The sequence below is a fragment of the Vombatus ursinus genome, unplaced genomic scaffold (genome assembly GCF_900497805.2).
Source record: "Vombatus ursinus unplaced genomic scaffold, bare-nosed wombat genome assembly UNPS02014801.1, whole genome shotgun sequence".
NCBI lineage: Eukaryota > Metazoa > Chordata > Mammalia > Diprotodontia > Vombatidae > Vombatus > Vombatus ursinus.
In genome coordinates this window covers 12,779,762-12,801,751 of record NW_020954579.1, presented here as the reverse complement: position 1 = coordinate 12,801,751, position 21,990 = coordinate 12,779,762, and the positions used below count along the sequence as shown (strand labels likewise).

At 42.3% G+C, this 21,990-nt stretch overlaps 1 protein-coding gene across 3 annotated transcripts in view; it reads left to right on the top strand.

Annotated features, from left to right (window-relative positions):
* Positions 1-8,398: 8,398 nt before the first annotated feature.
* The window catches only part of STRADA (STE20 related adaptor alpha), a 38,221-nt gene continuing 24,629 nt past the window's right edge, over positions 8,399-21,990 (top strand). For all 3 annotated transcript variants that reach the window (XM_027873415.1, XM_027873414.1, XM_027873416.1), the window contains exon 1: positions 8,399-8,487. The gene's annotated coding sequence lies outside the window, so the exon portion shown is untranslated. The remainder of the gene's footprint in view (positions 8,488-21,990) is intronic.

Genomic DNA, 21,990 nt, shown 5'->3' with positions numbered 1-21,990 from the left:
TACAAAACTACCCAGACTAGCCTCACCTTTAAGATGGGCGGAGCGGAAATCAGTGGTGAGGAAGAATCAGTAAGTGAAGCAGAAGACACCCAGAAACAGGAAGTGGGAGAGTAGGCAGGGGGAGAGAAAGAAAGAGCTAATCAAAGAAAGCTCCGCCTATCACACAGAGGGATGGACCCCTCCTTCAGACTTCCCTTTTGAGGAGAACGTCCCGTCTGCTCCTCCAGCTCCCTCTTATGGGGCCATGGGGGACCCCCCAACCGGGCTAGGACGGATGCTCCAGAAGGCAGTGGCAGACGGAGACATGGACGCAAAGGCATGGCTAGATGCCTGCCCGGTGTTTGAGACTGACGAAGGGAGGACCTGGGCCCTTCTAGAATGGAAGAAATTCAAGGAGTTAAAAGAGGCAGTGAATATTTATGGAGTTGAATCCCCCTATGTCAGGGAATTGATGGTCCTCCTGGCTGATAGTCATATATTGACCCCGAATGACTGGAAAACCATTGCCAAAGTATGCCTTAAGCCAGGGGAGACCCTGCAATGGATGACTCTGTTTGCGGATACTGCAAAGAACTTTGTTAGAGATATGCAGAGTCGCACTCCCCAAGATGACTTTCAAAAGATAGTGGGGGCAGGGAAATATGAGAAAAATGAAGATCAGATGTGATATGACGCGGCAGTGTATGCAGCTGTCTCCCAATGTGCCCAACGGGCTTTTAGTAAGATTCAGGCTTCTGGGAAACAAAGGCCCTCCATGAGCAAGATTAAACAAGGTCCTGATGAACCCTTCCCAGATTTCGTGGCCCGCCTACAGGCGGCTGTTGAAAGATCCATGGGCAGGGGAGAAGCCGCCTACCTCCTTATACAGAGGCTGGCACGGGACAATGCCAATACAAATTGCCAGAAGGCTATGCTTACATTAGATGGTGATGCTGGCCTAGAGGAGATGATAAAGAGATGTGAACACGTAGGGTCCAGTGCCTTTCAACTGGACGCCCTCGCGGCGGCCATTTCAAAAGGGGTCGCAGAAGGAATGAAAACGAAAGAGACTAAATTGTGTTATCAATGCGGCAAAGCCGGTCATTTCAAGGCTCAATGTCACCAGAAACCTGGTGGAGCCTGCCCCAAGGTAATTTGTTACAATTGTAACAAATCCGGCCATTATGCTAAGGAGTGCCGCAAGCCAAAGTCGGGAAACAGGGCAAGGGGCCCCTTGAGGGCCCCTCAACAAGCTTACCAGATGGAAGCCCAACCCCCTCAGAGAGTGCCTTCAAGGCTGAATCAGGAACATCTCCGACTTCTACCCAGTGGGTCGGGCTTCCCCTTCACAGTCAAGGGAATTTCCGGATCGACCCCAGAGATACAACCATAGTGCCAGTGGCTGGGCTTGATTCTGCCCTCAAAGCAGCCCTCATGGTGGGCCTTTTGTTATATACCCCCGTTATTGTCCACACCACGGTTATTGCTCACCAACCCCAGCAACAGATAATAGTAACTAACCCACATGATTTGGCGGCTTACATAGACAAAGGGGAGGTATTGGCTCAAGCCCTCCCCCTGTTGGATGGACACGATGATGATATTAATTGGATACAACATATTGAACACAGTAAGCCATGGGCAACTATCCAAATTAAAGGGCGATCCTTCAAGGGATTATTAGACACAAGGGCCGATCGTTCTGTCATTTCACAACTATTTTGGCCCCCATCTTGGTCAGTCCAAACGGGTACCACAATGGTCAACGGGGTCGGAGGGGCGCAGCAAGCATGGGTATCAGCAGAGGATCTGCCCTGTTGGTTTGCGGACAAGCAAGGAACCATCCGACCCCTAGTGGTTGCTGGTTTGAGGTACAACTTATGGGGAAGGGATATTTTGAAGGCTTGTGGGGCATCTGTTTATATACCACCCCCACAGGATTTTTGATTGGGGCCATTGGGCAACAAGAAAACACTTCTTGTATCAGACCCACTCCTCTAACATAGAGATCTAATAACCCAGTCTGGGTACCCCAATGGCCCCTCCCTGCAGAGAAAGCCCAGGCCTTACGTGATATAGTGCAGCACCAGTTACAGGCGGCACACATTGAGCCCACGTCCAGCCCCTGGAACAGCCCAGTGTTTGTAATAAAAAAGAAATCAGGGAAATTTCGAATGCTAATAGACCTCATGGTGGTTAACACCACCCTAGAGCCCATGGGAACCCTACAACCTGGCCTCCCCTCCCCTAATCTAGTGCCCTCTGGATGGCCTGTAACAGTCATAGACATCCAAGATTGCTTTTTCTCCATCCCATTATCCCCAGAAGACAGAAAGAGATTTGCCTTTACCATACCCACTACCAATAATGCAGGACCAGATTTGAGATATCAGTGGAAGGTCCTGTCCCAAGGAATGTGCTGCAGTCCCACCTTATGCCAGGCTTATGTGGGAAGAGTGCTGGACCCTATCAGGGACAAATGGCCTAAAGCTACAATACTTCATTATATGGATGATATCTTATTGGCCACTAGCATTGATGAGACACTAACAAGGTTATTAAAAGAAACCATCTCTGCACTTGCTCATTATGGTCTGGTGGTGGCCCCTGACAAAGTCCAACAAAATTACCCACTCACATACCTTGGCCTTCGTATGGAGGCTGTTTCTATTATCAATCAAATTCCTGAACTACGGCTTGATAAGATAACCACCTTGAATCACTTCCAAAAGTTAGTGGGACAGATCCAATGGCTCCGGGCTGTACTCCTATTCCTCCTGCTGTGATGCAGCTCTTATATGATATCTTAAAAGGAAATTCAGATTTGAACTCCCCTCAGGCATGGACTCCTGCTGCTAAGGCAGCAGTGTCCCAAATACTCTCACTTGCTGCCGAGGCTCAGACCGCCAGACGGGACCCCACAAGCACAATAGAGGTCTCCTTGGTCAATCAACAGAGCCCTTTTTGTGTTATACACCAAGGTCCCAAATTGTTAGAATTTGTATATGCAAAGAAGGCCCACAAGGTGCTGCCAAATTATTATGAGACATTAGGGGAACTAGCCTTGGCTGCCATACAAAGGGCCGTCCACTTGTCTGGGCAGCGACCATTACTTTACTTACCTTTTGAGCTTGGACACCGAGAAACCATTATGCAAATCTATGGTCATGGGCATGTTGTTCCCAATGGGCCGAGATGAGTCCCCATTCCTCCTGCCTGCTCCTTCCTATGCTAGAACAAATAACCTTGGTAGCCCCCCACCAAAAGGTCATGGGAGAACCTGTTCAAGGCCCAAATGTTTTCACTGACACTACAAAAAACCGAAAGGCCTCTACTTATCATGAGGCCTCCAAGGAAATAACAGTATTAGAAACCCCTTAAGACTCTACCCAGAAAAATGAGCTCTTCGCCATCCTCCATGCTTGCCATAAATATCCCGAGCCTATCAACATGATCTCTGATAGTCAGTATGCAGTCAAGGTTCTTAGGTGCATAGAGGACGTCCTCCAACCTCATAATTCCACCATATCCATTCTCCTGAGTGAGCTACAGCAAATTTTGTTGCAGCAAAACAACCCCCTCTATATTCTCCATGTTTATTCTCATCAGTCCACCTCAGGAGGCATTTTTGCGGGCAATGATGTAGCGGACCGTGCTTTACAGTACTCCTTACTGCCAGTCCTCACCCCTCCCAAACAAGCCCATGATTTTCTACACCTACCCGCAAACTCCCTGAGATTCCTGTATGGTTTAACCCGTGAACAGGCTCGGCAAATTGTGAGGCGATGTGTCCGCTGTGTTCCCTTCCTCCCCTCTCCACCTAGAAAAGGGATTAACCCACGCGGTCTTTTCCCCAATGACTTGTGGCAAATGGATGTTACTCACCTTGGCCGTGTCACTATCCATGTCTGCATTGATACCTTTTCCAAATTTATGATGGCCACTGTATCCAGTAAGGAGAACACCCCATCAGTTATTAAGCATCTGTACCATTGCTTCGCCTCTGTGGGGATCCCTCACGTCATTAAAACTGACAACGGGCCTTCCTATTTATCTACACAAATGACTGCCTTCTTTACATCCTTTGGCATTAAGCATGTTACAGGGATCCCCTATAACCCCACAGGCCAGGCTATTGTTGAGCGAGCCCATCGTACCTTGAAAGCCACCCTTATTAAACAAAAAGGGGGAGTAGGAGGTCGGGGCTCCGGGCGGTGGCCTACCCAAGCAGACGTGGATAAAGCTTTATATACATACAGCTTTCTCTGTCTAGATAGGGACATGGGCCTATCCCCTAGCATGCTACAGCTAATAACACCACCCACTTGCAATTCAACCAGCTCCTTAAAAACAGCACTACATGCACCATCTCTTAACCAGAAAGTCCTCTGGAAGGACGATGAGGGAAGCTGGCAAGGTCCATCCGTAGTGTTGTGGAGAGGTCCGGGGTATTTGTGTCTTACAGATCCTGATGGCCGGAGCCACTGGGTATCAGAAAGAAGAACAAAACGAGTTGAAGAAGCCCCAGGACAGACGACAAGGACGAGAGAGGAGACACAGACGACAGAGGAATTGGAGAGAGCAAAAAGGAAAGACAGTCAAGAATCACAACAAGAACATGACTCAGTTGAGTAACCTGTTTTCACTTTTTTGTGCGATCAGGACTCTGTCACAGGTTGCATCAGCTCCAGTGCCCTGGTCACCCCTGTCCAAACAGGAGGAGGCGGGCGTAGAGAGATGGATCCTGGTAGAAGGTGCTCAAAGACAAATCCTGATGTGGGAAGAGGCTACTCCTGAGATTATCTTACAGGATTCAAGCTACAAATCTTTCATCTGAGCTCCAGGCCCTACGGGTATTGATCAGACTGGCGCGGAACATATCCGACACTTGGCACCAGCACGAAACTGATGATATTGTCCATCACCTTAGCAATTGGATTAAGCATGCCTCTTTCCCCATTCCCTCCCTTATAACTCATTGGGCATTTATAGCTCTCTTTGTATTTATACTGCTATTGCTGTTACCCACTATATTGGGATGTTTCCTTAGGATTCTTAGAGGGTCCTTAGAGACACTCAAAACCGAGGCCCTAGTCTTGAGACCCCATCTCCACCCCCTTGATTAAACAAAAAGGGGGAATTGTGAGGGATCGTACGATGTTGGCTACAGACCACATGGTGAAGTGGGGTAGGGACAAGATATTAGGAAGTAACTGGAGCTCACGTTCCCGAGGCAGGGGGCTGTGCCACGTAGGAGTTAGGCAGCAGGGAGCGATCTTCCTTTGCCACGTCCCCTCCTTTGGTGCAGTGCTAACCCCAGAAGTCTCCTTCTGGTATCTGGACCTATTACCAATCACTGAAGGTGGACCCAGGAGATAAGGAGATAGTAAAGGATATAAGGGGCAGTAGGAGCTGGGGCTCTCTCTCTTGTTTTTTCCTGCTTGGTTTGCTGTGATGGTCTCTGAATAAAGTCCGAGCGCTTGCACCTACCGATCGGCTCATCTCTATGTTTATCCGGGTGGGCTCCGAAGACTGGTAAGTATGACCCTGGCAGCCTGCTCCTGTTAGGCGGAGAGTGCACGGCGCGGCCGGCACATATATATACACATGCATATATGTGAATTTAAACACTGAGTGTCTCACATTTTTATAATATCTTAAAATTGGCAAAGTACTTTATCCATCTCATTTTATACTCGCATAACCCTATAAGGTAGGTTCTAGTCTCATTTTACAGATGGAGACTAAGATGCTAAGTGAGGAGGCACCTAGGTGGTTCAGTGGATTAGGAGCATGATACCTGGAGTAAAAAAGACCTGAGTTCTGTCTTTTTTTTTTTTTTCTGATGAGGCAATTGGGGTTAAGTGACTTACCCAGAGTCACACAGCTAGTGAGTGTTACATGTCTGAGGAAAAGACTTGAGTTCTAAACCAGCCTCAGACACTTACTAGCTATGTGACCTTGGGCAAATCACTTAAACTGTTTGCCTCAGTTTCCTAAAAGGGGGATAATAATAGCACCTATTTCCCAAGGTTGTTTTGAGATTCAAATGAGAAAATTTGTAAGGCTTTTTGTAGACCTTAAAGCACTATATTAATGCTTATTTTTATTATTATTATTATTATTACCCATTGTCACATAGCTAGTATTTGTTGGGTTCAAACCCAGGACTTCCTGATACAAGTCCAGTACTCTGCCATATGCAATTCTTCAATATCTTTCTAGAAGCCAACCAAATAAGTCTTTTAGAATGAGCACTGACTCATAGATTTATAGAATGTTAGTGGAAATATTTAATGTACCTTAAATATCATCCAGCCAAATCTTTTTTTACAGATAAGGAAACTGAGGCCCAGAGTGTTTTTTAGTTGTTTTTTGTTGTTGTAATTGTTGTCATTTTTTTACTTGCTCATGGCCCCACAGCCATTATGGAGCAAGGATGGGACTAGAATCCAAGTGTCCTTAACCCTGTTTTTATTACACTTGTCAGGAAACCTATCTTCTAGTCTCAGCTTTCAGCTTTGCTGCTGAAATCTTGCTGTGTCACTTTAGGCAAGTCACAACTCCTGTTCTTTACTTTCTCCATCTTAAAATTTCAGAATCATATCTTAAAATGGGGAATAGTACTAATATATCAGAGCTGTTAATAAATAAAATAATAGGTGAAAATTGATTTGAAAAGTTAACGCTCGACACCAAGTGAAAGGTAATACTATGTGTAAGAAAGAATGGCTGATACAATGGATTGGAGAAAATAGATACAAAGTACTGGTTTGACGGTTTGATCTTTTCTTGTCTTCATAATTCCGTGCTAAAATAATTGTGCTATCACATTGTCTCCACTCCCTACCACAAAAGTTGATGAGTCGAACAAATCTTGCTCTCGGGATCATAGTCTAAGAAAATCACATATTACTTGATTTTTAAAGACTATTCCAATGAGAGAGGCATCAATTTTAAAACAGTTCATCTTATGCTGTGCTTTACAATTTACACAAAATAGTTTCCTCATGACGTCTATGTGTCATTAACATCTTGCAAAGCATTATTTCCACTTTGCAGCTGAGGAAACTACTACTTAAAGAAATTGTTACTTCTTCCTGGTCATATAGCTAGTAAATGGGAAAGCTAGAACACCCCCTGTACATACCATTGCCTTTCTAGCAAATAAATATGACAGAATGCTGTTCAGTGCCCAGATCACTCCCTGGAAACTGCAGACCCAGACCCAGTATTGAATCAAGCTTTCTGAGAAGCAGGAAAATAAGCTTCCCCAAGTGAAAGCCGAGTTCTCCACGGCATATCCTGAGAAGGCTGCTCTCCAAATGGTTTATCTTTTCCCAGGTTGTGAAAGAGCCAAAGTTGAAAGATGAGGGAGATGGATGACCCCAGTGGTTTAGTGAAAGCATTAGCGGAAAAACTTATGGAACTGATTGCATGTGAATCTGACCTACAGAGGAAATGCTTTAAACGTGGGTAATCTTTGCATTTGCAACAGACTCTCCTCACTGGTGGAGAGTGCGCGAGGGGCGGAGTTGTCCAGAGAGGAGAGGACTTCTTAGGTTCCAGGCTCTCTGAGTGAGAGGCCACCCACCCCTACCCCTCCACCCTCAAGCCTTCGGGGAGAAGCCCACTTGTGAAGTCCAGCTCCTAGAAAAGACAAAAACAAAACCCACTGTTCTACCATGTTCCACCTGTGCCTGAAGAAAGTCTTATGCAAATACCCAGGCTTAAAACCTGGGTTACTCATGAGACTACTCTAGTAACGCTAATACAGCGTTTCATGGCTTGCAAAGCCTGGTGTGCCTTCTCTTTTGATCCTTACAACAGCCCTTTCTGTTTTATCGGGGAAGCTAGGTGCGCAGGGCATTAAAAGTGCTTGGCCTGGAGTGAGGAAGACTCGTCTTCCTACATGCAGATCTGGTCTCAGACACTTAGCGGCTGCGTGACCCTGGCCAAGTCACTTAACCCTGCTTGCCTCAGTTTCTTCGTCTATAAGAAGAGCTGGAGTAGGAAATGGCAAACCACTCCGGTATGTTTGTTCCAAGTGGGGTCACAAAGAGTCGGACGCGACTGAACAAATGAAACCGATTTTATTAATAAGGAACCTCAGGCAAAGAGAGGTTAAGTGAACATTTAAATCCAACATTCCACAGAATACAAGGCCACAGGGACATCTTGGAGTCCGCGGTACGAATTAAAAGGAGTTTATTCGGGCTTGGGAGGGGTATCTGAGACGCATGCGCAATATAGCTCAACGGCCTCGCCCTGGTTCAGGTGCCGGGAGGGTGTGAGCCAACAGGCCTGGGACGGTTCCCACGCAGGTCTGGCGGCTGCTCGTAACTGCGCGTTCCTGCCCCGCCCCCGAGCCGCACCGCCTCTACTGCGCATGTCACGTTACGTCCTACGCACAATCCCCCCACCCTCCTTTTCCCAGCAACCGGCCAAGCAGCTACGGCTGAAGCGAAGACCCGAGGAGGACTGACTGAGCGCGGACTTCAGGACCAGGTACCGGCCGGCCGGGGCTGCCGGGGGGGCCGAGGGGAGCCCGGGACTCAGCCTCGCGTCGCCTCCGGCGCCGCCTCCGCCTGGGCCTCCTCAGCGGCCGTGACCGCCCGACCTCGGTCGGTGCCTCCCCTCCGCACCCGGGGCTCCCGTCTCCGAGGGCCGCGGCCTGCGGGAAGGAAGGAGCTAGGCCGCCGCTCGCTTAGCCAGGGCCCGGGGGACGGGGCCCGTGAAGGGGGCGCGCCCCCAAGTCGGGGGGACCCAAACAAGGCGATCCCCTTCTCTCCGAGGAGTGTCCAGTTGTGTCCCCCCAAACACGGTGAAGAGGCGGTCTTGGCATCCGGAAGACCCGGGTTCATGTGCTGCACCTGACCCAGACTGGCTGTGTGGCCCTGGGCGAGTCACTTAACTTCTCTGTGCCTCAGCCTCTCTAATGTGTAGGTTAAGGAAATCCCTCCCTCCCCGGGAGCTCCCACCCCGATGACAAAACAGGTCTGCCCCCTTCCCTCCCCAAAATAGTGTTCCTGTTGGATGTAATAAAAGTGCTTATCTCGTACAGAAAACAAAAGTTTACCTGCTTCTTCAGGAATTGAACCCAGCATCCTGGACTGTCAGTAGCCTGATTTAACCTCATATTCCTGTGACTACATGCAGGGGGCAGAGAATCTGGGAATTTATGCCTAGTTTGTTTTTGGTATAAACTATCCCAACAGCAGTAGAAACACATCTGTAGTCATCTTTCATCCTCCTTTGGGGTATTAAGATAGTTCATTATTGTCTGATTCGCCCTTTCATGTTTTTAATGATGAGGGTGATGAGGAAACAAAAAAGAAGTAATTCACCCAGTCAGACCCTTTGCCTGCCTCAAATCAGGATCCTGTTAGTTCATCTGTAAACTGCATTGCTGAACCGATCAGAGCTATATGCACCCTTTAACCAGAGCAATTGCAGGTTATATCTTAGTGCACAGCTTTCATTAGTAGCCCATACAATGAAGAGGATTACAAAGTGAAAGAATTTCTCTGTACATATAGACAAAAAAGCCTAAAAACTTGTTATAAAAGAATTGTTCTTTCTCTGACATTCTGTAACTTGTCAGTCTTCCCAGATCCCATTTGCTTTTCTCGTTCTACATTTTTGTCCTCTATTATCTGACTTTCTTCCTATTTTTCTGGCTGGTTATTCTGTTCCTTTTGCTGTATTCACTTCCTCCCAAACCACACATCAGTGTATATGACCAGGCTCAGTTCTCAGCCTTCTGCCATTGTGAGTCTAGATTATTTGTCTTAAAAAATCTCATTTACTCTAATGACTTCAACTTCCTGTTCATCTGAATCCCAGATCTTCCTCTCTTTTCAACTCAAGAGTTCCACACCCATCTTTCAGTCTGCTGAGCATTTCTCCTTGGATATACTGCTGTCAAGTCCACTTCTGGGTTATCTTGTTTCTGCCAGTGATACCACCATTCTCCAAATTACTCAGACCTGACACCTTGTATTCATCAGCATTACTTAGTAATGGAATAGTCAAGGACAAGGCTACTCCTTGGCAGTGAATATATTAAACAGGCTAGGGGATCATTTTGTCAGAGATATTATATAAAGGATTTCTGTATTGGGTGGGAGGTGGGATTGGGTAACATCCACATTTCCAATATTCTGCTATCTTGACTTTTTCCATGATCCTACATTCACAATGTCCTGTTATTCACAGTGCCACTCCCATTTTATATTCCCACCTCCACTTTCCTAATCCACATCCTCCATCACTTAATACATGACTTAAAATAATCTGATTCTTCCCCCTAAATCCATCTTTTCCACTACTGCCAAATATATATCCTTTAAACTCGCTTTGTGTGTGTGTGTTTCCTAAAAATCTTTGGGTGATTCCTCTTTCAAAGAAAATCCAAACTTGTTGACCTGATATTCAGGATCCTCGACAATTTTGCCCTATCCTCTCTTTCCAACTGTATTTCCTGTTTCACCCCACTACCAAAACTCTATTCCAGTTAAACTAATCTGTTGTCCATAATTGTGCCATATACATTCCTACCTCCACAACTTTTCTCATTACCTTTGAGTTCCCCATCCTTCCTGAACCCTGCCTAGACAAAGCACAGTGGTCTTTAACTTCTCTGAACCCTATATGTAACATCTATTGTCTAGAAACCTCATTTGGCAATAATTGCTGCCCTTTATTGTCATATGTGATTTCTGCATGCATCCTTTCTCCTCAGATTGTAAGCTCCTTGAGAACTGGGATTATTCATGTTGCCTCTTTGTACCCTCGATAGTACATTAATAGACACTCAGTAATGTTTAATGACAAAGAGAGGCGAGCAGCTTTATCTCTTGAGTCCTGGCACTAGCACAGATGCTGGCTCTTGATTAGCTAGTAAGTAACTCCACACCCTCTTAAACTTCAGTGAAAGAGTTCTGTTTATACTTAATATCGTTGCTTTTTGCTAGAAATGAATAAATACATGAAACTATCCTACTCCTGAAATTTGAAGGAACAGCATTTGTAAAGAGTACTTATTGGTATTTTAGAACTTGCTTGTGTCACATTTTAATAGTATCATTCAGTAAATTCTAATAGAATAATAGAACTTTTGAAAATTTTTGAAAACTTTTTATTGTTATCTTTTGCTTTTAAACCACATTCATGTCCAAATATGTACTTTCCTTCCTCACCCCCCCCAACCTAGTGAGGCATCCTTTGTAACAAAGATTTTAAAAGAAACAAAAAAATAACTCAACCAGCTAATCAACATATTAATGTCTGATGATGATATATTCCACACCCATGCAGCTTCCCATCTCTGAAGGGAAGGGAGAAAGGTATAATTTTTCAGCTCTTTGCTGATCCCAAACTCCCATTTTTATTACACAGTGTTGTTTCCTTTTTTCTTCTATTCTTTCTCTTTACATTGTTATAGCTGTGTATATTGTTTTTCAGGTTCTACTTTGCATCAATTCATTTAAGTCCTCTCATGCCTCTCCGAAATCTTCATTTTTGTTGGGTTTTTGTTTTTACCATTTATTAACTTATTTATTTTTACTTTTCAACATTCACTTCCACAAGATTTTGAGTTACAAATTTTCTCCCCATCTCATCCCTCCCCCACCGCAAGATGGCATGCATTCTGTATACCCCTTCCCCTAATCTGCCCTCCCTTCTATCTCTCCCCCCCTTCTCTTATCCCCTTCCCCTTCTATTTTCCTGTAGGGCAGAATAGATTTCTGTACTCATTTCCTGTATTTCTTATTTCCCAGTTGCATGTGAAAACAGTTTTTTTTTTAACATTTGTTTTTAAAACTTTGGGTTCCAAATTTTCTCCCTTGCTCCCTCCCCGCCCACCCTCATTGAAGAGGCAAGCAACTCAATAAAGGTTATGCATGTGTGGTCATGCAAAACACTTCCATAGTAGTCATGTTGTGAAAAACTAAGTATATTTCCCTTCATCCTATCCCGCTCCCTATTTATTCTATTCTCTCGTTTGATCCTGTCCCTCCTCAGAAGTGTTTGCTTCTGATTACCAACTCCCCCAATCTGGCCTCCCCTCTATCATCCCCCTACTCTCCCCTTCTCTCCCTATTTTCCTGTAGGGTAAGATAGATCTCCATACCCAATTGAGTGTGTATGTTATTCCCTCCTTAAGCCAAATCTGATGAGAATAAGATTCACTCATTCCCTCTCATCTTCCCCCATTTCCCCTTCACGGTAAAAGCCTTTTCTTGTCTGTTTCATGTGAGATAATTTACCCCATTCTGCCTCTCCCTTTCACCTTCTTCCAGTATAATTCTCTCTCACCACTTAATTTTATTCTCCAGATAATACCCCTTCATTTTCAACTCACCCTGTGCCCTCTATCTATCTGTCTGTCTGTCTATCTATCTATCTATCTATATACATATAATTTTTTCCCTCCAACTACCCTAATACCGACAAAGGTCTCATGAGTTACAAATATCATCTTTCCATGCAGGAATATAAACAGTTCAACCTTAATAAGTCTCTTATGATTCCTCTTTCCTGTTTCACTTGAGTCTTGTATTTGAAAGTCAGATTTTCTGTTCAGCTCTGGTCTTTTCATCAAGAATGCTTGAAAGTCCTCTATTTCACTGAATATCCATTTTTTCCCCTGAAGGATTATACTCAGTTTTGCTGGATGGGTGATTCTGGGTTGTAATCCTGTCACCTTTGCCCTCCAGAATATTATATTCTATGCCCTCCCGTCCCTTATTGTAGAATCTGTTAAATCTTGTGTTATCCTGATTGTGTTTCCACAGTACTTGAATTGTTTCTTTCTGGCTGGTTGCAATATTTTCTCCTTGACCTGGAAACTCTGGAATTTTGCTACAATATTCCTAGGAGTTTTCCTTTGGAGATCTCTTTCAGGAGGAGATCGATGGATTCTTTCAATTTCTATTTTGTCCTCTGGTTCTAAAATATGAGGGCAGTTTTCCTTGATAATTTCTTGAAAGGTAATGTCTAGGCTCTTTTTTTTCTTGTTGTTCAGGTGGTCCAATAATTTTTAAATAATCTCTCCTGGATCTATTTTCCAGGTCAGTTATTTTTCCAATGAGATATTTCACACTGTCTTCTATTTTTCATTCTTTTGGTTTTGTTTTACAATGTCATGATTTCTTATAAAGTCATTAGATTCCATTTGCCCCATTTTAATTTTTAAGGAAGTATTTTCTTCAGTGAGCTTTTGGACTTCCTTTTCCATTTGGCCGATTCTGCCTTTTTTTTTTTTTTTTTTTTTTTGAATTTGGTGAGGCAGTCAGGGTGAAGTTACTTACCCAGGGTCACACAGCTAGTAAATGTCATGCATCTGAGGCTGGATTTGAACTCAGGTCCTCCTGACTCCAAGGCTAGAGCTCTATCCACTGTGCCACCCAGCTGCCCCCAATTCTGCTTTTTAAGGCATTTTTCTCCTCATTAGCTTTTTGGACCTCTTTTGCCATTTGGGTTAGTCTATTTTTTAAGATGTTATTTTCTTCAGTATTTTTTTGGGTCTCCTTTAGCTTTGTTTTTCATGATTTGCTTGCATCACTCTCAATTTCTCTTCCCAGTTTTTCCTCTACTTCTCTTACTTGCTTCTCAAAATTCCGTGGCCTGGGACTGATTCATATTTTTCTTGGAGGCTTTGGATGTGGGAGCTTTGATTTTGTTGTCTTCTTCTAGTTGTATGTTTTGATCTTTGTCTCCAAAGTAAGATTCTATGGTCTGACTTTTTTTTTGCACTGTTTGCTCATGATCCCAGCCAATTATTTGACTTTTAAGTTCTTTTTTAAGGTAGGGGTCTGCTTCCAGTGTAGAGAATGTACTGTCCCAAGCTTTGGGAGTTTGTGCAGCTGTTTTCAGAGATTCTTCTAGGGACCTGTAAATTATCAGTTCTTCCAAGGTGGTGTGATGAAAGGCCAGGTGTTTACTCCTTTCTTGACCTGTGCTCTGGTCTAAGAGTGACCACAAGAACTCTTTTCTGCCTTGGAACTGTGAGGAGGATTCCCTATTCACCGCCACTACAAGCTCCACCATGCCAAGGCTCCTCCTTGACCCAGGACCACTACCGAGAGCTTAGACCCAGATCCAAGCCTAGAGCTCCAGAAGCAGCAGCCACCCTAGGGCTGCACTAGGACTTGGGCCAGACCGAACTCCTCTCTCACCTCAGTCAGACAGACTTTTCCTACTGACCTTCTAAGTTGTCTTTGGCATTTGTGGGTTGAGAATTCAGGAAACCACCACAGCTGCCTGAGATTCAGTCCCCTGAGCCCTGTTTCAGGTTTGCTGAGGCGCCCGTGCTGAACTGTGCTCTTCTCCAAGCCCAGCTCAATAGACCTTTCTAATCAACCATCCAGGTTGTCTTGGGCAGGAAATTTGTTTCACTCTGTCTTTTTGTGGATTCCACTGCTGTAGAATTTGTTTAGAGCCATTTTTACAGGTATTTGGAGGGGTTTGGGGGAGAGCTCAAGCAAGTCACTGCTTTTACTCTGCCATCTTGGCTCTGCCCCCCCCATTTTTGTTGTTTCTTATGGTATGTTCTATTATTGTCATATACCACAAAATCATAGAGTTTTGGTGCTAGAAGAGAATTTAAAGATCTTCTCTAAGTAACATCTTATAATTTTATATGCAAAAGGGTAGTAATCCCTGGAGTCAGCTGGGTGGCGCATCAGACAGAGCACTGGGCTTGGAATAAAGAAGACTTCGTGAGTTCAAATCGAGCCTCAGACACTTACTGGCTGTGTCAGCCTATCTGATTACTAGTGTTGAACTTCTGGAAAGTAAATTTAATACTATACTGGTGGAGATCAGTGGTGTTCAGCATGTCATTTATTGGGAATGAGAAGACTACCAGTAAATTAGAATACTCTAAAGGGATTTGAGAGTCACAGCATGCAATCACTGGAAGAATTGAAATCCAAGCTAGAAAACACTAGTGTTCTTCCAGAGAAACCAGTTCTTTAGATCTGGCTATAATAATGTTTACCTTCCATCCCTTATCTCTCTTGCCTTTTTTTGGCTAAGTTCCTTGAAAAGGCTGTCTGCAATAGGTGTTTATATTTTCTCTTATTTTCTTCTTAACTCTGTACAGTCTGGCTTCTGACCTCTTCATTCAACCTAAACTTTTCTCTCCAAAGTTAACAGTGGCCTCTTACTTGCCAAATCCAGTAGCCCTTTCTCAGTCTTCATGCTTTTTGACTTTCTTTGTAGTCTTTGACACTATTATCACCCTCTTTTCTCTCCTTGTTCTCCTACCTGACAGCTTCTTCTTGGTCTTTTTTTTTTTCTTTTCCCCCTGGATCTTCATCCAGGTAACTCCCTCTAACCATGGGTTTTCCACTTCGTTCCACTGTCCTGGACCTTCTTCTCCTTTTCTTCTACGCTGTTTCACATGGTGATCCCATCAGCTCCCATTGATTCAATTATCCTCTTCATGCTAATGATTCTCAAGTCTGCTTATTAATCCCTAAACTCTCTGCTGACTTGCAGTCTCACATCTCCAACTGCCTATTTGACATCTTGAACTAGATGTTCTGTAGACATCTTAAATGGAACCTATCCAAAACTGCAGTTATAATCTTTCCCCCAACACCTCCCCACTCCCAAATCTTCCCTTTTACTGTCAAGAGCACCACCATCCTTCCAGTCTCCCAGACTCACTACCTAGGTGTCATCCTTGGCTTAGTCAGTAAACATTTATTAAGTGCCTGCCTTGGGCCAGGCACTGTGCTAAGCTCTGAAGATAGAAAGAAAGGCAAAGGACAGTTGCTGTCCTCAAGGAGAGCACAATCAATTGGAGGAAGAGAACACATAAAAAGAAGCTGAAAAGGGGGTGGGAAGAGGAGAGTACCCAGAGCAGGAACATGATGAAGACCAGTAGAGGACAGCCAGGTAGGAAACTGAGATAGCTACCCTGGGCACCCTCCTTAAAATGGAGGTTCAGGGAGGAGTTCTAATGCAGGCCTCCATCTCCTCATGCCTGACCTGTTGGCTACTGCTTATTGGTTGGATTGCCTGCCACAAATGTATCCCCACTCTAATACATCCTACACTTAGTTGCCAAAGTGATTTTCCTAAAGAGCAGGTGCAGCTTTCAGACTCAGTACTAACTCCAGTGTTTCCCTTTCATGTCCAGGATCAAATATAAAATCCTCTGTTTGGTGTTCAGAGCCCTTTATAACCTAGCCCCTCTCACCACACCTTTCCAGTCTTATTACGATTTATACCCACTATATATTCTTTGATTCAATGGCATTAACCTCCTTGCTCTTCTTCAAACAAGACATTCCATCTACTGATAATGGTCATTTTCACTGGCTTCATGTGTAGAATGTTTTCCTTCCTCTGCCCCCTGGCTTCTTTCAAATCCCAGGTAAGGGGCAGCTAGGTGGTGCAGTGGACAGAGCACCCGCCCTGGATCCAGGAGGACCTGAGTTCAAATCCGCCCTCAGACACATAACACTTACTAGCTGTGTGACCCTGGGCAAGTCACTTAACCCCATTGCCTAGCCAAAACAAAACAAACAAAAAAAACAAATCCCAGGTAAAATCTCACCTTCTGCAGGAAACCTTTCCCAATATTTCTTAATTCTAGTACCTTCCCTCTGCTGATTATTTCCTATTTATACAGTATATAGCTTGTGTGTACATAGCTATATACATGTTGCCTCCCATATTAGATTGTGAGCTCCTCAAGGGTCTTTCGCCTTTCTTTGTGTCTCCAGTGCTTAGCACAGTGCCTGGCATATAGTAGCCGCTTAATAAATATTTATTCACTACTGAGACTGTGAGTGGCTGTACCAATAGCAACCTGGTAGCTAGAATGATAGAGCAATAATAAACCAAAGAATTCCTGACCTGGAACCAAAGGGTGCTTTTATTAGCTACTTGCTTTTGGCTCGTGTATTAAAATCAACAGCAGAAATATACTTTACCTATGGGTATAGGCTCAGATTCTGACTAGATGACAAACTTCCATTAGTTTAATTATCTTGAGTTGCTTTGTTTTACTAATAACCTGTTACTGGAAAATAATAAAGGTAGCTAGGTGGTGAAATTGGTAAGAGCACTAGATATGGAGTCAGGAAAACCTGGGTTCAAATCCTGCCTCAGACACTTACTGGCTATGTAACCCTGGGAAAATTACTTAATCTCTCTCAGCCTTATTTTTCTCATCTGTAAATGAGAATAACATTAGCACCTAATTTACAGGGTTGAAGATCAAATGAGTGCTTTGTAAACCATAAAGAGCTTTAGAAATGCTAGCTGTTAATTCAATAAAAACTTTCTCCATAACTTAAATAATTTTCTTGAGTTTTATGATCTTTTATAGTTATAGCATGAATAACTTGATTTGCAGTAAGTCTGAGTAGTATGATTTTTGTCTTTATGTGTGGAAATTATTTTGAAACAAACAAAAAAGTAAACTGAAAAGTTTTTCACCTGATCAGATATTGAATGTAAGTGGGAAAAGATTATCCAATGTGGAGAGCACCTGTTCCAAACCCCTAATTTTATAGATAATAAAACTGATTTCCCCAAGATCACACTGCTAGTTGCCAGTAGCTGAGATTAAAATTCAGGTTTCTTATTTTCATTTAAAGATTCATATCCAAATAGAATTGCAATTTGATAAATATAAAGTCCAGTTTTGTATAGTTTAATTTAGCAAACCTTTGTTAAGAACATACTAAGTACAGGATACTATACAAAGACTAAAATATAATCCCTGCCCTCAAGCATCTTACATTCTTCTTGGAGTGGGTCACAGCATTTAAACAGATAAATATAATGCAGGATAGGAGATGATGGGTACAAGGGAAAGATCAGATAAAGTGGGAAGTGAGAGGATCTAACAACTGAATGAATCAGAAAAGGCATCTTTAGTCAATAAGCATTTATCAAGCCTTGCTCTTTGCAGAGCACTATGGCAGGGCACTGGAGATACAAAGACAAAAGTGGGACAATCCCTGCCCTTAAGGTGCTTATATTTTACCAAGGGGATAAAACATTTACATTTACATTACATTACATTTACAGATAAATAGAGGATGTACATATAATAAATATAAAGTGATTTCTCCCCGCCTCTTTGGGGGTTGGGGTGTGTAAAAAGAAAACAAAAACCTAGCAGCTGGGAATCAGCAAAGTCCAGTTAAGCTGTGCCTTCAAGAGAGGTGGGTATTTCAAGAGATGGAGGTCATGAGGGAAAACATTCTAAGCATGGGGATAGAATTCAAGGGAAAGGTTACAGTTTGATGTAGCTTTTGAAGTCATATAAGTAAAGATGATGATTGATCCCATGAGGGATGAAGATATTACCAAGGGCAAGAGTATAGAGCTGGAGTGAAGAGGGTCCAAAAAAGTGCCTGTGAGGGACACCCATATTTGGAGTGGGAGGCTGATAAAGATCTGGTAGAGGAGCAGTTACACATCAGTAGTACCAGCAGGAGAGAGCATTATCACAGAAGCCAAAAAAGATGAGTATCTAGGAGGAAGGGGGTGGAAAACAGTTTCAGAAACTTCCAATGGATCAAGCTTGAAAAAAGGCTATTGAATTTAAAAGTTAAGATATTTAAGAGACAAACTTCTGGAAAGTGTAGGTTTCCATGCCTCAGACAGCAGTGCTTTGTTAGTATGTATGCAGGCAATTTCATTACATTAAAAATTCTGTGTGGATGGATCTTTTCACAGTTCCATAACATTCCCTCTAATGTGCATGTTTTCTTTTTGGTTGAGCATTTTTGTGTAGCAGTTATGTTTGAATATTGTGTTAAATTTTCTCAGTTAATTTTGACATGTTTTTGATTTATTATTTTGTGGAATACTTCTGGAATTGAGAGTGTCTACGTGCACAGGCTGCTGACTCTGATAGTTTGAGATGGACTCCTATGACATTATTATGAATTGTAAAGTGCAGTGAATTGCTTTCTGAATTATATTTTACAAAATTAATCATATACTTAGCAGTGTGCTTGCGGTTTGAAGCCCAAAACATGAGCCTGAGAAAAGGTGCCTTCTAGCCAAGGTAAAGCTGGTTGAGCCTCGTGGACTGAGAGTTGTCCAGGTACTTCCCAACCCTGAGACTCTTGGAACACCAGAGATTGAACTCAGGAAGCTGCAGAGACTGAACAGGGGCTAATGCACTCTTTTCTTCTCCCACCATGCCTGCCTCCTTCCATCATCCCGGCCTCTTAATTGGCTAGTCGTGAATGTCCCTGTGACATACTGGAAAGCTAAAGTTTAATCTTGTTTCCTTAATAAAGTATTAGTTGTAAAGCAGTAGAGCAGAGGAATATGCAGGATGATTAAGTTGTGTAGGAAGAGGATGTGAGAATTTAGGGATTTATCAGAGATACAAAATGGAGGAGCCAATGGGAGAACAAGGAAAATTCTTAGAGAATGGGTTTTGAGATAGCACAAACTAAAGAAATTGTAGGGAAGAAAAATCTTACTTACCAGAAACCTGGATTGGCAACTTGAAAATCTGTATTCAGACACTGTGACAGCCTTGCTGTCAGTTGCTGAGCAACTTAATCATCTAGGCTTACTGTAGTTCTAGAGTTCTTAACCTTTTTTTGTGTCATGGACCCTTTTGACAGTCTGGTGAAACCTACAAGCCCTTTCTCAGAATGATATTTTTATATACATAAAATAAAATGCAAAGGTTACTAAAAATAAAGATGTGATTTTTTTTTTTCCCACATCTGAGTTCGTGGTTCTCCTGAAATCTATCCTCCGTCCACGGATCCAGGTTAAGAATCCCTGCTATGGTTATTTTGACCCTGTAACCTAGCTCCCAGGCCTAAATTGTACATGGCTACCATGGGATTCTATAAAACTTTAAGTCAGAAATCTAATATTGTAAAGATGTACACTCAAAAATAAGAAAAGGAAATTTATCATTAGTACCTCATATCCCAACACTCCCCATTTAGAATAAACAAAGTCAATGCATATCTTATAACAAGGAACTTATTTCTTTTAAATTGCCAGACAATACCTTTTACACAATAGCTTCCCTGAAAAGTGTACTGTAATTTGTAAACACTCAGTAGATCAGGCATTTGTTTTCTATAACAGCCCAGCAAACCACAGTGTATATTAAACACCCTCATTGTAGCTTCCAAATTGAGGAGTTTTGACAATGTAGATAGTTTGATGTACCGTGAAATTTGATTGAAAGAGAGTCTATCTGTACCTGTGAGAAATTTTAGAGGTTATCTAGTGCCAGAATTACCAGTCTTTAGGGAGAACTACTTTAAACCATCTCAGGTAGGTGAATATCATCTTTTTTCCCCCTTAAAAGTAAATCTGTGCAGATGCCAATTCATAGCCTTTTGGGGGGAAAATAATCCAGCATTTAACAAACTTCACTGGAAGTTAAGAATTATTTCCTTAAAATATTAAATTATAGGAGGAAATAGATAGTAAAACTGTACTAGTGGGAGACCTCAACTTTCTCCTCTCAGAGCTAAATAAATCTGTCCATAAAATAAATAAGAAAGAAGTCAAGGAGATGAATAGAATCTTAGAAAAGTTAGATGTGACAGTTTTCTGAAGAAAACTGAATGGAATAAAGGAGTCTACTTTTTCTCAGTTAAAAAAAATTTATTAAATCTGATTTGAATTCCAGTGGCTTTAGATTTTTCTTCATATATATTCTCGAATATCTTTTTTTTAAAATTGACATCCTTTGGGTTTTTTGCATCATTTTAATTCCTCAGTACATCCGTTTCTACTTTCCACCCAGAGAACCATCCCTTGTAACAAAGAATAAAAGAGAAAGGAGAAAAAAAAGCAGATTAGCAAAATCCAGTAGTATGTGTTGTGTATCATCACCATTGTTCCTTACCTCTGCAAAAAGAGAGAGGTGCATTCTCATTCACTTCTCTTCAGGTCAATAATTCTGTAACATTCAATTAAAATTTTTGTTATTGTTCTTCCCACTTACAGTGTTGTAGTCCTTTATTTTTTTCAAAGTGTATTTTTTCCTGGTTCTGCTTCATTTTGCATCAGTCAATATAAATCTTCCATGTATTCATATTCATAATTTCTTACAGTACATTAATATTCCATTACATTCACATACTTCTGTTTGTTTAGGCATTCCCTAATCAATGGCCACCTACTTTGTTATCTTTAGTTATTGTTAATGGAACAAGAAATTCTTAATGAAATCTTCTTATACTTTTTCTTCATATGAAACAGTTACAGTTCTTTTAACCTTTCCTCATAAAGTTCCTTTTCTTTTACAGGTTAATATCTTTAACCCTTCTCTGAAATAATTTTAAAGTTCTTCATGTCTTCTGCATTGTTTAACTACAAATTGGACACAATACTATAATGCATATCTAAAAAGTGCTGACTGTGTCAGAAGGAGTAGTGTGTGTGTGTAGGGTCTTCTCTCCCTGGTTCTTGTAATCTCACCCTTCAATTGGCTGACATTTCAAGTGAGCATATTCTCTGTTCTGTCACCCTGGTCAGAATGGTATTGGTGATATAGGGCCCATTTTAAAGTACGCCTTTTTGTATCTCTCTAGGTTGATGGTAACATTCTTTAAATACTACTTTTCATCCATTTATATACATAGCAATTACAAATTGCATCCTACTCCTCCTGCCAACAAAGAGCGGGGTAAACATGGAAGGATTTATTGCAGTTTTCTTCTGAGTGGCATCTTTGTGTTTTAAATTAAAAAAAAAGTTCTTAATAGTTTGTTCATAGATTTGTCATGTGAAGAATCAGCATAGAATTAGAAAGCTAACTGAAGTTCTTTACTTTTCTCTCCTGAACCCTTGCCTGTCGTTATATGTATTTATGTATGTGGTTGTTCTGGCAGGGGTTGTTCTTTGCAAAACTATAATGATTATTTCCAAGTGCAGTGTTTTCAGATTAATTTTTCCTTTTTTTTTTTTTGACAAATTGTTACAGTATTTTTCCAGAGTATAGAAGTGAAACTCTTCTCATTCCACTTTCTATTTGTACTT